This window comes from Amblyraja radiata, chromosome 8 (genome assembly GCF_010909765.2).
Source record: "Amblyraja radiata isolate CabotCenter1 chromosome 8, sAmbRad1.1.pri, whole genome shotgun sequence".
Lineage (NCBI taxonomy): Eukaryota > Metazoa > Chordata > Chondrichthyes > Rajiformes > Rajidae > Amblyraja > Amblyraja radiata.
The window spans coordinates 69,826,882-69,845,009 of record NC_045963.1 but is presented as its reverse complement, the minus strand read 5'-3'; the positions used below and the strand labels follow the sequence as shown (position 1 = coordinate 69,845,009).

The following is an 18,128-nucleotide window of genomic DNA, read 5'->3' as shown; positions in this document are numbered from 1 at the left end:
CCCCCATCTCTTTTGGCTCTGCAGATAGCTGTCCGCTCTGACTCTCTAATGGAGCAATTTTATCCCTCGTTATCCTTTTGCTATTAATATAGCGGTAGAAACCCTTTGGATTTACTTTCACCTTACTTGCCAAAGCAACCTCATATCTTCTTTTAGATTTTCTAATTTCTTTCTTAAGATTCTTTTTACATTCTTTATACTCCTCAAGCACCTCATTTACTCCATGCTGCCTATAATTATTGTAGATCTCCCTCTTTTTCCGAACCAAGTGTCCAATTTCCCTTGAAAACCATGGCTCTTTCCAATTTTTACTATTTCCTTTCAACCGAACAGGGACATAAAGATTCTGTACTCTTAAAATTTCACCTTTAAATGTCCTCCATTTCTCTTCCACATCTTTCCCATAAAACAAACTGTCCCAATTTACTCCTTTTAAATCCTTTCGCATCTCCTCAAAGTTAGCCTTTCTCCAATCAAAAATCTCAACCCTAGAGAGAGAGAGAGAGAGAGAGAGGGGAGAGAGAGGGGAGGAGAGAAAGGGTAGGTGAGAGAGAGCGGGCAGAGAGAGAGGGGGGAGAGTGGAGAGGAGGAGAGAGAGCGGGGGGAGAGAGGGGAGACAGGGGAGGGGGAGAGAGGGGAGACAGGGGAGGGGGAGAGAGAGGGGGTCACCAAGGCCATTCCTCAGTCTCCGTCGTTTCCCTGCTGTCCCGCGGGTCACGGGGAGTTTCTCCCTCCTCCGATTGGTCCGAGTTCTTGTCCTCCAGGTACTGGTAACCTTTGACCTTGTGTCAGGGATCATAGGTCAATCCTTGTAAACCTCCTCTGGACCCTCTCCAGAGCCGGCACATCCTTCCTCAGATACGGGGCCCAAAATTGTTCACAATAGGGAGGAGGGAGCGGGGGGGGGGGGGGGGGAAGCAGGGGTGGAGGGGGGTCTCTGGACGTGTCCATGAGGCTGTGACTGGAACATCGATCAGATGGGCAAGACTGGACAGACCTTCATCTCACTGTCTTACAGCAAAGAAATCTGTCCCTTTGGCCACTGCGGCCACACACTGGTCACTGTGGTCACTGATCTCTGGATCCAGGCTGTTTCTTCAGAGGCGAGGGTTTGAATCCCACCACTGCCCAGTGTGTGTGGGTCAGCCACACCACTCTGGTCACTGCAGAGACTCAGCCTGGATCCAGAGACCAGTGTGTGGCCGCAGTGACTAGTGTGTGGCCGCAGTGACCAGTGTGTGGCCGCAGTGACCAGTGTGTGGGTGCAGTGGCCACAGTGGCCAGAGAGGTGTGACTGAGCCACGCACACAAGGCCGTTGGTCAGGTGGGCTTCAAAGCCTAGATCCAGTGGGTCAGTGTGAGTGACCAGGCAGAGACTGACCCCCCCTGTGTGGCCGCGGTGTGGACGGATCATCGCTGTCAGCAGGTTAATCATTGACCGTCTGGGAGAGGATTAAACTGCAGGAGAACGAGGGCAGAGACCAGACGAGCGGCCATGGAGTGTCCAGCTTGTCTGATTCTTCTCTTCCTCATCCCCATGTCCTGCCACCGGCCCACACGCCGTACGTACACCCCCCGCTCTGTCTGCCCCTCCCCCCCCCCTGGTGTGACTTGCCCAACGGGTCTTTTTGTTTTTGTTTTTTTGTTTATTTTATTAGAAGTTAATACAGTACAAAACAGTACAGTGGAACCTAATTTTAGGTGCCAACTATGTCATACCGTAATCCATTCTATGTACAACCTCTAGTTTTATGTTTTGAGAAGGAAGTAAGCAAGACAAGAAAAAGAAAGCAATAGAAAGGGGGAAAAGAGGAAAAATAGATGGTAGAGAATAGAAAAACGTGAAGTGTGTATATAAAAAAAAGAAAAAGTGGAAAGTAGAAATAGGAGAGAAGGCCCCTTAAAAGAGAAATTTTCAAATCTATATTCGGAGATGTAGATCTATCCTCGGCATGAACTGAAATCAGTAATCTTTACGGTACCGCTGCATCACATGATTCCAAAAAGTCGATGAAAGGAGACCAACTCCTTAAGAATTGGTCATATTTATCTATTAGTCGGAGTCTCATTTCTTCAAGGCGTGCTATGTCCATCATATTCCTAATCCACATTTTAACAGTTGGTATGGTTGAATTTTTCCAAAATTTAAGTATCAATTTCTTTCCAATTATTAACCCATAATTAAAAAAAACGTTTTGGTCTTTATTTAAATTGATATCTTCTACTATTATTCCAAATATAATCCATTCCGTTTTAGGTTCTATTGTGGACTTGAAAAGCTTTGTAAATATATCAAATATATCGCTCCAAATTTTATTCAACTTTGTACATCCTACAAATGAATGTGTTATATTAGCGTTTTGAAACAAACATTTATCGCATCTGGGAGAGACGTTTGGATAAAATGTATTCAACCTCGTTTTTGAATAATATAGTCTATGTAATAGTTTGAATTGAATTAAATTATGTCTTGCATTAATAGAACAATTATGTGTGTTCATCAGATACTTTTCCCATCTATCCTTCGAGATCTTTATCATTAGCTCATGTTCCCAATCTTCTCTTAGTGCTTCTGTTGAGGGTAATTCTCTATTTAATATATTATTATAAAAGTATGATATTAGTTTTTGTGAATCAGCCTTACTATTCATTGCTTCTTCTAAAGGGTCTAAAAATATAGTTTGAAATCTATGTATATATTTCTTCATAAAGTCACATATCTGTATATATTTAAAATATTGATTATCCTTCAGTTTAAATTTTAATTTTAAATGTTGAAATGATAACAGTTTGCCCAATTCATACATATCCCCTACTTTCCTAATCCCCAGTCTATCCCATTGTTGATATGTTTTATCGATGAGAGATGGTTTGAATGCGGGGTTGTTCAATAGTGGGGTTAGTACTGATAGATTATTTAATTTCAAGGATACTTTTATTTGTTTCCAAATTCTTATTGTATGGTGAATAATTGGGTTCTTCTTATATATTATACTATTCAATTTTATCGGTGAGAGCAAGATCGTTCCTATATCGTGCGGATAGCACTCCTCTTTCTCCATTCTTATCCACTCCAACTGCTGAGTGGAACTATCCAACCAGTACATTATGTTCTTAATATGTACTGCCCAGTAGTAATACATAAAGTTAGGTAATGATAAACCCCCAACTTCTTTAGGTTTACACAAATGCTTTCGTTGAATTCTGTGTGCTCTGTAATCCCATATAAAGTTAGTGATAGTAGAATCTAGTTTTTTGAAAAAGTATTTTGGAATATATATTGGGATCGCTTGAAACAAATATATTAATTGTGGTAAGAGTCATTTTTATAGCGTTAATTCTACCTATCAATGAGAGCAGGAGCGTTTTCCAAAATTTAATCATCCAGTTTATTTAATGGTGGCATAAAATTGGCACTAAATAATGATTTGTGTCTTCTCGTAATTTGAATACCCAGATACTTGAATTTTTCTGTTGCAATTTTGAAGGGGAATTTTAGTAAGTGTCTCGAATCCTGTGGTTTTAAAGACATAATTTCGCTTTTATTCCAATTTATTCTATATCCTGAAAAAGAGCCGAATTCCTCAATTAGTGTTAATAAGGTGGGTATACTCGTTTGTGTATTAGTAATATATAAAAGGATATCATCAGCGTATAATGAAATTTTATTCTTTGAGTCCTTAGTGTTATATCCGTGAATATTCGGGTGATTTCTAATCCTTTCGGCCAGCGGTTCTATCATAAGGGCAAATAGCAATGGTGATAAGGCACAACCTTCCCTATTACCCCTTGATAAGTAAAATTTTGGAGATAGCATATTGTTAGTTAATATTCTTGCCGTAGGTCTATCGTAAAGTAGTTTAACCCATCTAATAAAATTCTCTCCCGTATTAAATTTTTGGAGTACCTTGTATAAATACTGCCATTCTACCTGATCAAATGCCTTCTCTGCATCCAGCGTAACAACTGAAATATCTTCATTGTCCTCATTGTGAGAGTACATTATGTTGAAAAGCCTTCTCAAATGATTAAATGATTGTCTTTTGGTATAAATCCCGTTTGATCCATATTTATTAAATTGTTAATATAATTATTTAGTCTTCTAGCTAGAATCTTTGCTAAAATTTTCTGATCCGTATTTAGAAGTGAAATAGCTCTATAAGAACCCGGTTCATCTAAATCTTTATCTTTTTTTGGTATAAGCATTATTGTTGCTTCTGCTAGGGTTTCTGGTAGTTTATTTTCGGTATAAGCCTGCTTGTATAAATTGAATAATCTTGGTACAATTGACTCCTGAAACCTTTTATAAAATTCATTACTAAAACCATCTGGTCCTGGGGTCTTCCCATTTTTCAGTGAGTTTATTATTTGTTTTATTTCTTCACTAGTAATCCGTGCTCCTAATTGCTCTTGTTCTAAACTATCCAATTTTGGGAGATTGCAATTATCTAAAAAAATTGTAATTTTACTAACATCTGTATTTATTTTAGATGTATATAAATTATGATAAAATTGGGCAAACCTCTTATTAATATCCTTTGGCAGTGTTAGAAACTCACCCTTATCCGATTTAATTTTAGTGATAGTTTTTTCCTTTTCTTGTTGCTTCAGTTGCCTCGCAAGTAATTTATGTGGCTTATCCCCAAATTCGAAGTGTGCTTGTTTTGTAATTTGGAATAATCTTATTACTCTTGCCGATAGTATTCTATTGATTTTATATTTCAATAAAGTTATCTTATTATGTTTATCTATGGTTGGGTCAGTTGCATTGTCCAGTTCTAGTAATTTTATTTCCTGTTCTATCCGCTGAAGTTCTCTTTTATTTTCCTTATTTTGAAAACTTTGGTAAGAGATTATGATGCCGCGAATATATGCCTTGAAGGTTTCCCATAATAGCGGTGCAGAAATCCCCGGCGTGTCATTTATTTCAAAAAAAAATGTTGTTTGTTCTTTTATATACTCATAGCCCTGCGGGTTATTTAATATGTGTGCGTTGAATCTCCAAAAAGGTTTTATACCCGGCATTCCCTCAATTTTAAGTATAAAAGTCAATGGTGAATGATCAGAAATAATACTATTATGATATGATGGTTTATTCGTATACGGGATTAATTTTGTGTCCAATAAGAAATAGTCAATTCGTGAATACGTTTTATGAACTGATGAGTAAAATGAATATTCCCTACCACTTGGATTTGCTATTCTCCAAACATCAGCTATGTTGTTATTTTTTATATAAGTATTTAAAAATTCACAGGTCTTAGTTTTAACAAGACGCTTCCCTACCTTTATTGATTTATCTAAGTATGGGTCTATAACACAGTTAAAATCTCCCCCCATTATTATATTTTGATAATTATGCTCTGCGATTAAATCTATTATTTTCTTTAAAAATTGTGGGTTATCAAAATTAGGCGCGTAAATATTTATCATAGTTAATGGTGTATTGTAAATTTCTCCCGTGACTATAACGTATCTTCCCTCTTTATCAGATATGGATTTCTTTAATTTAAAAGGTATACCCTTCCGAATTATAATGGCTGTGCCTCTTGCTTTAGAGGTGAATGAGGAGTAATAGGTTTGACCTATCCAGTTTGCCCTTAATCTGATCTGAGTTTGTTGTTTCAAATGTGTCTCTTGTAGGAATGCAATATCCATATTTAATGATTTTAATTGTGCCAGAATTTTACCCCTCTTAATTGGCTCGTTCGCACCTCTGATGTTCCAACTACAGAAAGTGAGACCTCCGATATTTGTTCGACTATTATCTTGCATTGGCTATTATTACCAGACTGTATGATTCATGTGATGCAGCCAAGTACCTCGGGATCCCGATTCCAGAGTTGTCCTTCATAATTTCTGCAGTAGTTTTACATCTCCTGACACTATTAAACATAATTAAGGGAAAGAGAAAAACATAACATAAAGTGTACATAAGCATTGTTAAATCATACAACACATAATTGTGAATAAACAACAAAAGTGAGTGTAAGTTATCAAAAAAGCGATATCTTACAAAAAAGCCACCAATGGTAGCTAGGATTGTTTTTAAATTGACCTCCGACGATGAGATTATGCACTGGGCCTTACCCCCCTATTGAAGTGTGATCCAACGTTAGTCGGTTCCCTCTAGTTGTAACCAAAATTATCATATCAGGTCAGTTAATAGCTGAACAGTTTAAAATAGAATAAAAGAGAAGCTAGAAGATTTGGACTAAAATAAAAGTAATTATGGGTTAAAGTACCTCGTCAATAATCACACTTTTCATTAACCTGTATGTAAGTTAATTCATAATTAGTATTTAAAATATATGTCTAACCTCCCCCATCCTTCCTGCTATATAGTTAGTCGTGTTAGTATAGTACATTACGCCTTTAACGTTAGTTGAGTTTATTGCACGTAAGTAGTTAATTAGTTAGTTAGTTATATGTTATATGTGTAAATAATAGGTCATATAATGTTGGACAGATGCATTATATCATGGCCATGTCAAAAGGGGACAGTCTCATAGTTGTCAGGGCTGAAGGACTTGGCAACGAGCCTGTGACCTTGAGCCTCCATCTGTGCTTTCAGTTCAGAAATTTAATTCGGGCTGTGTTATTGAACAACACATTCTTGCCAGATAAGCCTGTCTGGTAAGCGTCTGAACAGTTCGAGTGTCTTAATTGAAACAGAGAAAACAAGTTCCACAGATAAAATGGCTATTATTCTGTTCCTCCTTGAATTTTGTTTAAAATCTCCTGGGCATATTTGCAAGCAGAGTCCGGGTCCGTGAATGAGCGTTGCTTGCCGTTAAACGAAATTAGCATTTTCGCTGGATAGATCACGCCATAACGAACTTCAGAATGTCCATATAAAATACTGCTTGCCCTTTTAAACTCGCGTCTTTTTGCCAGAATTTCCCGAGGATAATCCCTGTAGAATCTTACGATATTATCAGTGAATGTAAGATTTTCTCCATAGGGTATCTTCTTTAATAGATTTACCAAAGTTGAAATGTCTAGGAACTTTACGATAATTTGCCTTGGCGAAGCACTAACATGTTTTTGGAAGCGACCCACTCGATGTGCCACATCTATCTTTGGTTTTTCTGGCTGTTTGAAAACATCTTTAAGTAGATTAGTGATAAAATCACGCATTTGAAAGCCGTGTTTGGCACCCTCTTTAACTCCTATTATTCTCAGGTTTTGCCTTCTTGATGTGGCCTCTAAATCTGGACCTTCTACGTGGAACCTTATCAATACCGGCTCCAAAGTCCATGTGGACTCTTCTAATCAATAGTTCAAAGTTGAGACAGAATCTCCCAGCAGCTGCTGATGGATGGAAACCGCTGGCAGTCCCAGCCTGACGTTGATATTCCCCTCCACTCTCACACCCTGTGATTCACATCCAATCCCCACTCACCTCCCTCAGGGCCCAATAACCTGCATCGTGTGTGTCCTGGGCCTCCTCCATTGTCAGGGTGAGTGAGTGAGTGAGTGAGTGAGTGAGTGTGTGAGTGAGTGAGTGAGTGAGTGAGTGAGTGAGTGAGTGAGTGAGTGAGTGTGTGAGTGAGTGAGTGAGTGAGTGAGTGAGTGAGTGAGTGAGTGAGTGAGTGAGTGAGTGAGTGAGTGAGTGAGTGAATGAGTGAGTGACAGTGAGTGAGTGAGTGTGTGAGAGTGTGTGTGAGTGTGTGTGAGTGTGTGTGTGTGTGTGAGTGAGTGAGTGAGTGAGTGAGTGAGTGAGTGAGTGAGTGAGTGAGTGAGTGAGTGAGTGAGTGAGTGAGGCCCAGCACAAATTGGAGGAGCAGCATCTGGTATTTCACGGGCATCTCACACCCCAGCGGTGTGAACACTGACCTCCAACATAACCCTCTCTCTCTGTTCCTACCCCCCACCCGAATTATCCCATTATTTCCACCGTCCTGATTACTTTTACTGAATGTTACACCTCGTTTTCCCTTCCCCTTTTTACAAGGATGTTGCCAGGACTCGAGGGTGTGAGCTACAGGGAGAGGTTGAGTAGGCTGGGTTTCTATTCCATGGAGCGCAGGGGGATGAGGGGTGATCTTATAGAGATGGTTAAAATCATGAGAGGAATAGATCGGGCAGAGTCTCTTGTCCAGAGTAGGGGAATTGAGGACCAGAGGACACGGGTTCAAGCTGAAGGGGAAAAGATTTAATTGGAATCTGAGGGGTAACTTTTCCACACAGAGGGTGGTGGGTGTATGGAACAAGCTGCCGGAGGAGGTTGTTGAGGCTGGGACTATCCCAACGTCCTGGAGCAAAAGTACAGGACTTGCATGTGACTCCTTCCCCCCACACCCCCACCTCTCCCCCCCTCCACCCTTCACTCTCCTCTCCCCCCCCTCCCCCCTTCACTCTCCTCTCCCCCAGTACAGTACGGAGGTTGAATATGCATGCCATTCTGCCTGCCTAGTCACTACCTAGTCACTGCCTGCCATTCTGAAAAGGACCAGTTTACTCCTACTCTTTGCTTCCTGTCTGCCAGCCTCCACTGCCTTTTGTCCTTTGCCTTTTCCTCCAACAAAGCCGCTTCTTCGCCTTATTTCGATAATCCTCTCTGGGTTTATCATAGAGAATATCATTTGCCTGATACCACTCTACAATGTCTCCCTCTTGCTGCCTGTTGAAGGAAAAGGGATTTACCTTTCTCCAACCACCCTTACTCAATGGGGCCTCCGAGTCTAAGGCATTGTCAGACACAGCTGCCAGGGAGGTGGTCTGCACATATTAACCTCCCTGTTCTCCTGCCCTCATGCAGTGCTGCCTCCTCCTGTTGCATCTCCTCCTGCCTCTCCTCTCCTGTGTGTGCAAAGCCTTCATGGCAGGTTTTTTGTGTGGCTTTGCTCTGTCCTTCAGTTGGGTTTTTTGGGTGCCATCTCGAGACGAGCTTCTTCTGCAAAAGTTTCTCCAGCAATGAGGGAAATGCCCTGGACAGACCCAGGTCACGTGCTGATGTTGACACAACCCTTTTTTTCTCTGTCCAGCTGCCGAGCTACGAGTACCCACCAGTATATACGAGTGTCCACCGTTAAACTCACGTTATAACTACGAGTAAAATGTAACATATTTTTCCAACAAGAGTACATTTTTACTCGGGGAGATTTTTCACACTTTTGAAAAATCTTCACGAGTTTCCACGTTTCACGAGTACACTGCCGTTAACGTTAAGAGCCGCTACGTGACATCCACGAGCTCTTACGTACCCGCTACGTACATTACACGAGCTCGAATCAGGGGAGAACTCAGGAGAACTCTTGGGTGAACTCGTACAGTGGGACAGGGGCTTAAGGCAAATACGATAGTAGCATTTAGGAGATTTTGGATATGCATATGGATATTCAGGGAATGCAGTGTTCTACACTGACATTGTGGGCTAAAGAACCTGTTGTTGTGCTGTGCTGTATTGTTCTACGGTCTATGATCTCTGGCTCTTGATTCCACTTCCCTGGGGGAGAAAGACTGTGCATTAACCCGAGTACAGAGAAGGTTCACCAGACTGATTCCTGGGATGTCAGGACTTTCATATGAAGAAAGACTGGATAGACTCGGCTTGTACTCGCTAGAATTTAGAAGATAGAGGGGGGATCTTTTAGAAACTTACAAAATTCTTAAGGGGTTGGACAGGCTAGATGCAGGAAGATTCTTCCCGATGTTGGGGAAGTACAGAACAAAGGGTCACAGTTTAAGGATAAGGGGGAAATCTTTAGGACTCGCACAGAGAGTGGTGAATCTCTGGAATTCTCTGCCTCAGAAGGTAGTTGAGACCAGTTCATTGGCTATATTTAAGGGGGAGTTAGATGTGACCCTTGTGGCTAAAGGTATCAGGGGGTATGGAGAGAAGGCAGGTACAGGATACTGAGTTGGATGATCAGCCATGATCATATTGAATGGCGGTGCAGGCTCGAAGGGCCGAATGGCCTACTCCTGCACCTATTTTCTATGTTTCTATGTTTATTCAAAACTGCCAGCGGGACATCAACCGCCTCAACTTCTCCACTCCCCTGTCTCACTCCAATCTCTCCCGCCCTGAACGTACAGCCATCGACTCACTCCGCAACAACCCAGACTGGGTGAGCATACCCGCCGACAAGGGAGGTGCCGTGGTAATCTGGCGTGGCGATCTCTACAAAGCTGAGGCCACACGCCAACTCTTGGACACCTCCTCCTACTTATCCTTAGACCATGACCCCACAGACGAGCACCAGGTCACCATCTCTAGAACCATCACTGACTTCATCAACTCCCACGCCCTGCCCGACCGAGCCTCCAACCTCATCGTTCCCCAGCCCCGCACGGCCCGATTTTACCTTCTCCCCAAAATCCACAAACGAAACTGTCCCAGTAGACACATAGAAACATAGAAATTAGGTGCAGGAGTAGGCCATTCGGCCCTTCGAGCCTGCACCGCCATTCAATATGATCATGGCTGATCATCCAACTCAGTATCCCGTACCTGCCTTCTCTCCATACCCTCTGATCCCCTTAGCCACAAGGGCCACATCTAACTCCCTCTTAAATATAGCCAATGAACTGACCTCGACTACCCTCTGTGGCAGGGAGTTCCAGAGATTCACCACTCTCTGTGTGAAAAACGTTCTTCTCATCTCGGTTTTAAAAGATTTCCCCCTTATCCTTAAGCTGTGACCCCTTGTCCTGGACTTCCCCAACATCGGGAGCAATCTTCCTGCATCTAGCCTGTCCAACCCCTTAAGAATTTTGTAAGTTTCTATAAGATCCCCTCTCAATCTCCTAAATTCTAGAGAGTATAAACCAAGTCTATCCAGTCTTTCTTCATAAGACAGTCCTGACATCCCAGGAATCAGTCTGGTGAACCTTCTCTGCACTCCCTCTATGGCAATAATGTCCTTCCTCAGATTTGGAGACCAAAACTGTACGCAATACTCCAGGTGTGGTCTCACCAAGACACTGTACAACTGCAGTAGAACCTCCCTGCTCCTATACTCAAATCCTTTTGCTATGAAAGCTAACATACCATTCGCTTTCTTCACTGCCTGCTGCACCTGCATGCCCACTTTCAATGACTGGTGTACCATGACACCCAGGTCTCGCTGCATCTCCCCTTTTCCTAGTCGGCCACCATTTAGATAATAGTCTGCTTTCCTGTTTTTGCCACCAAAATGGATAACCTCACATTTATCCACATTATACTGCATCTGCCAAACATTTGCCCACTCACCCAGCCTATCCAAGTCAACTTGCAGTCTCCTAGCATCCTCCTCACAGCTAACACTGCCCCCCAGCTTAGTGTCATCCGCAAACTTGGAGATATTGCCTTCAATTCCCTCATCCAGATCATTAATATATATTGTAAATAGCTGGGGTCCCAGCACTGAGCCTTGCGGTACCCCACTAGTCACTGCCTGCCATTGTGAAAAGGACCCGTTTACTCCTACTCTTTGCTTCCTGTTTGCCAGCCAGTTCTCTATCCACATCAATACTGAACCCCCAATGCCGTGTGCTTTAAGTTTGTAAACTAATCTCTTATGTGGGACCTTGTCGAAAGCCTTCTGGAAGTCCAGATACACCACATCCACTGGTTCTCCCCTATCCACGCTACTAGTTACATCCTCGAAAAATTCTATAAGATTCGTCAGACATGATTTACCTTTTGTAAATCCATGCTGACTTTGTCCAATGATTTCACCACTTTCCAAATGTGCTGCTATCCCATCTTTAATAACTGACTCTAGCAGTTTCCCCACTACCGATGTTAGACTAACTGGTCTGTAATTCCCCGTTTTCTCTCTCCCTCCCTTCTTAAAAAGTGGGGTTACGTTTGCTACCCGCCAATCCTCAGGAACTACTCCAGTATCTAAAGAGTTTTGAAAGATTATTACTAATGCATCCACTATTTCTGGAGCTACTTCCTTAAGTACTCTGGGATGCAGCCTATCTGGCCCTGGGGATTTATCGGCCTTTAATCCATTCCATTTACCCAACACCACTTCCCGGCTAACCTGGATTTCACTCAATTCCTCCAACTCCTTTGACCCGCGGTCCCCTGCTATTTCCGGGATATGATTTATGTCTTCCTTAGTGAAGACGGAACCAAAGTAGTTCTTCAATTGGTCCGCCATATCCTTGTTCCCCATGATCAACTCACCTGTTTCTGACTGCAAGGGACCTACATTTGTTTTAACTAATCTCTTTCTTTTCACATATCTATAAAAACTTTTGCAGTCAGTTTTTATGTTCCCTGCCAGTTTTCTTTCATAATCTATTTTTCCTTTCCTAATTAAGCCCTTTGTCCTCCTCTGCTGGTCTCTGAATTTCTCCCAGTCCTCTGGTATGCTGCTTTTTCTGGCTAATTTGTATGCATCATCCTTCGCTTTGATACTATCCCTGATTTCCCTTGTTATCCACGGATGTACTACCTTCCCTGATTTATTCTTTTGCCAAACTGGGATGAACAATTTTTGTAGTTCATCCATGCAGTCTTTAAATGTCTTCCATGTCGGGTTATGGAAAAGCTATAGTAAACAAGTGTTTTTAGGCCTGATTTAAATGCGCTTACAGTCTGTGCACACCTCAGGTGTTCAGGGAGCTTGTTCCACAGGTGTGGAGCATAAAAACCGAATGCTGCTTCAGCCTTTTTAGTTCTGACCCTGGGAACACAGAGTAAACCTGTCCCTGAAGACCTGAGGAGTCTAGGCGCCTCATATACAACAAGTAGGTCAGAGATGTATTTTGGACCTAGACCATTCAGTGCCGTAGGTCAGTAACAGAATTTTAAAATCTATCCTCATACACACAGGGAGCCAGTGCAAAGATTTAAGGACAGGTGTAAAGTGGTCCATTTTCTTGGTGTTGGTCAATACTCTGGCAGTATCTCGACATCTCATTGACGATGTCCTCTCTCGCACACAAAACCGAAGACTGACACCTCGTTCAGCAGCACCCCCGCTACGAGTGGGCGAATGACGACATTTCCGCCCTGACGGCCTCCAATCTGCTCAAGAAGTATGCGGAGAAGTACTCTGGGATTGTGAGCCCTGCGTATGAGAGGCCGGAGCTGGGTGCGTACGCGGACGCCCCCCTTGGGCCGACGAACGAAGCAAAGAATGAAAGCGATGCCTGGCAAATGGCCCTCCGTGAGCCTGGCACCTTAGCGGCAAACGCGATGGACAATGGGCTCGCTGGCAATAAAGCAAGAAGCAGTTCCGCCCTCCCACCAGTAAATGGCAGTGTTGGGATGGTGGCTGAAGCTTGCTACCCAAGCAACGCGGGTGGTACCAAAGATCATAGAGGAGCAAGATAGACCACTCCTCCGAAATCCAATGGACTGACGTGTAGTACGTGACGGAACGTCACGGCCGCCATTTCTTTAAGCGACACGCGACTGGAGAGACCTGTATATTGAAGATGCTTTTTGCCTCTAATATGTCAATTTACCTTAAATGTAGAAGAGCTTATTAAAATCTTCTTACAAAGACCATTAAGTATTTTCTTTCTATCCTCTTTTGGACCCAAGGCATAGCAGAGCTGCCAACTCTCACGAAGAGGTAAGGGAGGGAGAGGGAAGGGAGGGAGAGAGGGAAGGGAGGGAGATCGAGAGAAGAGAGGGAGAGAGAGAGAGATCGAGAGGGAGAGAGAGATCGAGAGAAGAGAGATCGAGAGAAGAGAGGGAGCAGGGGGGAGAGGGAGAAGGGGGGAGAGGGAGAAGGGGAAAAGGGGGGAGAGGGATAAGGGGGGAGAGGGAGAAGGGGGAGAAGGGGAAGGGGGGAGAGGGGGAAGGGGGGAGAGGGAGAAGGGGGGAGAGGGAGAAGGGGGGAGAGGGAGAAGGGGGGAGAGGGAGAAGGGGGGAGAGGGAGAAGGGGGACAGGCAGAAGGGGGAGAGGGAGTGGAACGATAACACATTATAACGTGCAGCCGTCCCATTCCGACCAAAGATTATAGAGCAGAGCTCCTCTCGTTCCTTTGATTGCGGCCGCCACCGCCGAACCCCCCGGCCCACCATTGCACCCAAAGATGATAGAGCAGAGTTGTATAATATTTGATTGCACCCTTCTTCACGGCGGGCTTGTGATCTTTGCTTGTGATGTCTCGACAATTCGAGGGACATAACGGGTAACAGCCGCCGCGTTCTCGGACTTGAATCTGAGCTCGAAAAATCCCGTGGTCACTGGGCCTAATGTGTCCCGCGGGCCATATTTTGGAGACCAATCCCTTACAAGAACAAAACCAAAAACGTACAGAAGTGTTAAAATTGTCTTTATTATTGTGGTAAGATCTATTAAAAATAAGTCTACTAACTTTCTAATGTACCGACAAACCTAGTTTCCCAATGGCCATTGATGGGAGAACAGAAATTAACATTTTCACCACAGAATATCGACAAAAAAAAATAATATTTTTTTACCTTTCTTTTTTATCGGGGAACCTAAAGAATGACAGGTCTGGTCGTTTAGATTTACGATTAGAACAATTGATAGCGGATCAGTGAGATGAAGATTTACATGAGGACGCCATGACAGTGTGGGGGAAGCCCAAAATAATGCTCAATAAAATGGCGTCGACAATCACACACGTGATACTACGCGTTTTTCGAGGAGTGGTCTATCTTGCTCCTCTATGCCCCTACTCCACGCATCCAGTCCTGCCTTGTGCCCATCGGAACTTCTCAGGAATGTTCACCAGGTTACGGTGCCACGTATTTACCCTCCAACTACTGTAGCCAAGCAACGGCGGCAGTTTCCTCTTCCCTCACCTCGTCCTTGAACGGTTCAAGTCTTCTGCAGCCAGTCCATCCCATGACCACCATCGGCCCATCTTACAATTCGACTTTAGCGGGCGTGAACTCACTGTACAACTACCCATCCAACCACTACCATTCCCAGTCAAGCATCGGGCCCGGCTACTCGGGAGTCCACCTTCCTCCCGCGTCCCGCCCGTCAATAGTCCCTAGGTACCAAAGCTACAGCTTGAGCACGGGCCCCTTGTCTCCTGTCCCCAACGGGTCGAAGAGGAAAGCCTTTGACGTGAATCCGAAAGAGGAAGTGAGCAGATACGGTTACGGGGAACCGCGCGTGGCCGCGGACTCCTACCAGACGCCGGGCGGCGCGTGTCATGGCGGCGGCTTCGCCGGGAGCGGTGACGGATCGCTCGGCGAGTTCAAGGGGAAGAAGCAGCACGTGGTGGGTGACCCGGCCTACAAGTGCAGAGACCGCGAGAGGAAAGGGGCGATGCCCTCGGCGTACAACGGCGGGCAGTTGGCGCATCCGCCGGGCTCCAGCGAGGCATTTACGCCCGCGTTGCTGGGCGGGGAAGCGACCGGCGGGCAGGGCCACGTTCTAGGCTACCGGCTGCAGCATCAGAGGGTCGAGACGGTCACAGCGAGCGATCACCTGGAGGAGCAACTGAGGGGCCTGGACTCCCAACTGCTCAGCCTGGTCACCAATGAAATAGTGGACTGCAGCCCCCCCCCCCCCCCCCGTGCAGTGGGGTGATATCGCCGGGCTGGAGCCAGCAAAGGCGCTGATCGAAGAGCAGGTACTGTGGCCCTTGCTGCGGCCCGGAGCCTACAACCGGGCCGGCAGAGTGCCCAAAAGCATCTTGCTCTTCGGACCCATGCGGCGGGGGCAAGACGATGCTCACAAGGTGCATCGCCACCCACCTGGGGGCCACCTTCCTCAAGGTCAGCGGCTCGTCCTTCGTCTCCAAGTGGAAGGGCGACGGGGAGATGATCCTGCAGACCATGTTCCTCATAGCCCGCTCTCGCCAGCCATCCGTCATCTTCATCAACGAACTCGACCTCATGCTCTCCACTCCTGTGGGTGAAGAAAGCCTTCACCTCAACTCCATCAAGGCCAAGTTACTGTCGGTGAACTCGAGCAGTGACCACATTATCGTCACCGGGGGCACCAGGCACCCGGATGACATCGAGGAGACCATTCATCGATACTTTATAGGAGTAAACGGGTCCTTTTCACAATGGCAGGCAGTGACTAGTGGGGTACCGAAAGGCTCAGTGCTGGGACCCCAGCTATTTACAATATATATTAATGATCTGGATGAGGGAATTGAAGGCAATATCTCCAAGTTTGCGGATGACACTAAGCTGGGGGGCAGTGTTAGCTGTGAGGAGGATGCTAGGAGACTGCAAGGTGACTTGGATAGGCTGGATGAGTGGGCAAATGTTTGGCAGATGCAGTATAATGTGGATAAATGTGAGGTTATCCATTTTGGTGGCAAAAACAGGAAAGCAGACTATTATCTAAATGGTGGCCGACTAGGAAAAGGGGAGATGCAGCGAGACCTGGGTGTCATGGTACACCAGTCATTGAAAGTGGGCATGCAGGTGCAGCAGGCAGTGAAGAAAGCGAATGGTATGTTAGCTTTCATAGCAAAAGGATTTGAGTACAGGAGCAGGGAGGTTCTACTGCAGTTGTACAGGGTCTTGGTGAGACCACACCTGGAGTATTGCGTACAGTTTTGGTCTCCAAATCTGAGGAAGGACATTATTGCCATAGAGGGAGTGCAGAGAAGGTTCACCAGACTGATTCCTGGGATGTCAGGACTGTCTTATGAAGAAAGACTGGATAGACTTGGTTTATACTCTCTAGAATTTAGGAGATTGAGAGGGGATCTTATAGAAACTTACAAAATTCTTAAGGGGTTGGACAGGCTAGATGCAGGAAGATTGCTCCGGATGTTGGGGAAGTCCAGGACAAGGGGTCACAGCTTAAGGATAAGGGGGAAATCCTTTAAAACCGAGATGAGAAGAACTTTTTTCAAACAGAGAGTGGTGAATCTCTGGAACTCCCTGCCACAGAGGGTAGTCGAGGCCAGTTCATTGGCTATATTTAAGAGGGAGTTAGATGTGGCCCTTGTGGCTAAGGGGATCAGAGGGTATGGAGAGAAGGCAGGTACGGGATACTGAGTTGGATGATCAGCCATGATCATATTGAATGGCGGTGCAGGCTCGAAGGGCCGAATGGCCTACTCCTGCACCTAATTTCTATGTTTCTATGTTTATAAAGCGGCTCTATATCTCCCCACCTGATTCAGAGCGATGCGGCAGATTTTACTCTACACGTTGGCCCAACAGGACCATTGCCTGAGTGAGGGGGAAATTAGCTTGGTTGTTCAGAACACCGAGGGATATTCGGGGAGTGACCTGATGCTGCTCTGCCGAGAGGTTGCCCTGGGCCGAGGGGATGGCGGGCGTCGCACTCGAAGCCCGCCACCTACAAGGACTTTGAAGACGCTTTTTGCAAAATCCGCCCCAGCGTTTCGCCAAAGGATCTGAAGCTGTTTGTTTGGATCATGTGTCTGACACAACGGTCGTGGACGCTTGCAGAGGGGGCGAACGGGCAGGACAATGAGCAAAGAAGTTGCATCGAATGTCTCCTGTCCGTTCCCACCAAGGGCAAATGGCAGAGAATCAGTGGACGCCATTTCTGCAGATAGACGTAACATTTTCGAGGTTAGTTGCTGTCGAGAGACTTGGAGTATTCCTGAATCAAAACGATTCAACTCATCCCAAATCAACCTCATGAGATCATTACATTTCCCTCAGGATTGCTTTGCTATTTATTGCCACAGTTGTATTCTATAATCTATAACCTTCTTCACAGCACCAGAGACCCCGGTTTGATCGTGGCTTTTGGGGTTGTCTGTCTGTGTGGAGTTTGCACGTTCTCCCTGTGACTGTGCGGGTTTTCTCCGGGTGCTCCGGTTTCCTCCCACATCCCAAAGTCGTGCGGGTTTGTAGGTTGATCGCCCCCTCGTGTGTAGGGAGTGGATGAGAAAGTGGGATAACACGGAACTAGTGTGTGTGTGAACGGGTGATCGCTGGTCGGCACGGACTCGGTGGGCCGAAGGGCCTGTTTCCATGCTGTGTCTCTAAACTAAATGCTGAGACCACAGAAACTAAGAAGCACAGTGAAGAAAGGTCTCGACCCGAAAAGTCGCCTATTTCCTTCGCTCCATAGATGCTGCCTCACCCGCTGAGTTTCTCCAGCATTTTTGTCTACCTTCGATTTTCCAGCATCTGCAGTTCCTTCTTAAGCACAGTGAAAATGATCACATGTTTGACATCTGGTGAGATCATTGCTGAAGATGACTTCAGAGCTAATGCAGTGTGGCCTTGAGAAGATAAT

At 45.0% G+C, this 18,128-nt stretch overlaps 1 protein-coding gene and 1 pseudogene across 4 annotated transcripts in view; both read left to right on the top strand.

The window, feature by feature from the left end:
• Positions 1–18,128, top strand: part of ralgapa2 (Ral GTPase activating protein catalytic subunit alpha 2) — a 462,100-nt gene that overhangs the window by 49,769 nt on the left and 394,203 nt on the right. The gene's annotated exons all lie outside the window — the stretch shown is intronic.
• On the top strand, positions 12,856–17,226 carry LOC116976364 (annotated as a pseudogene).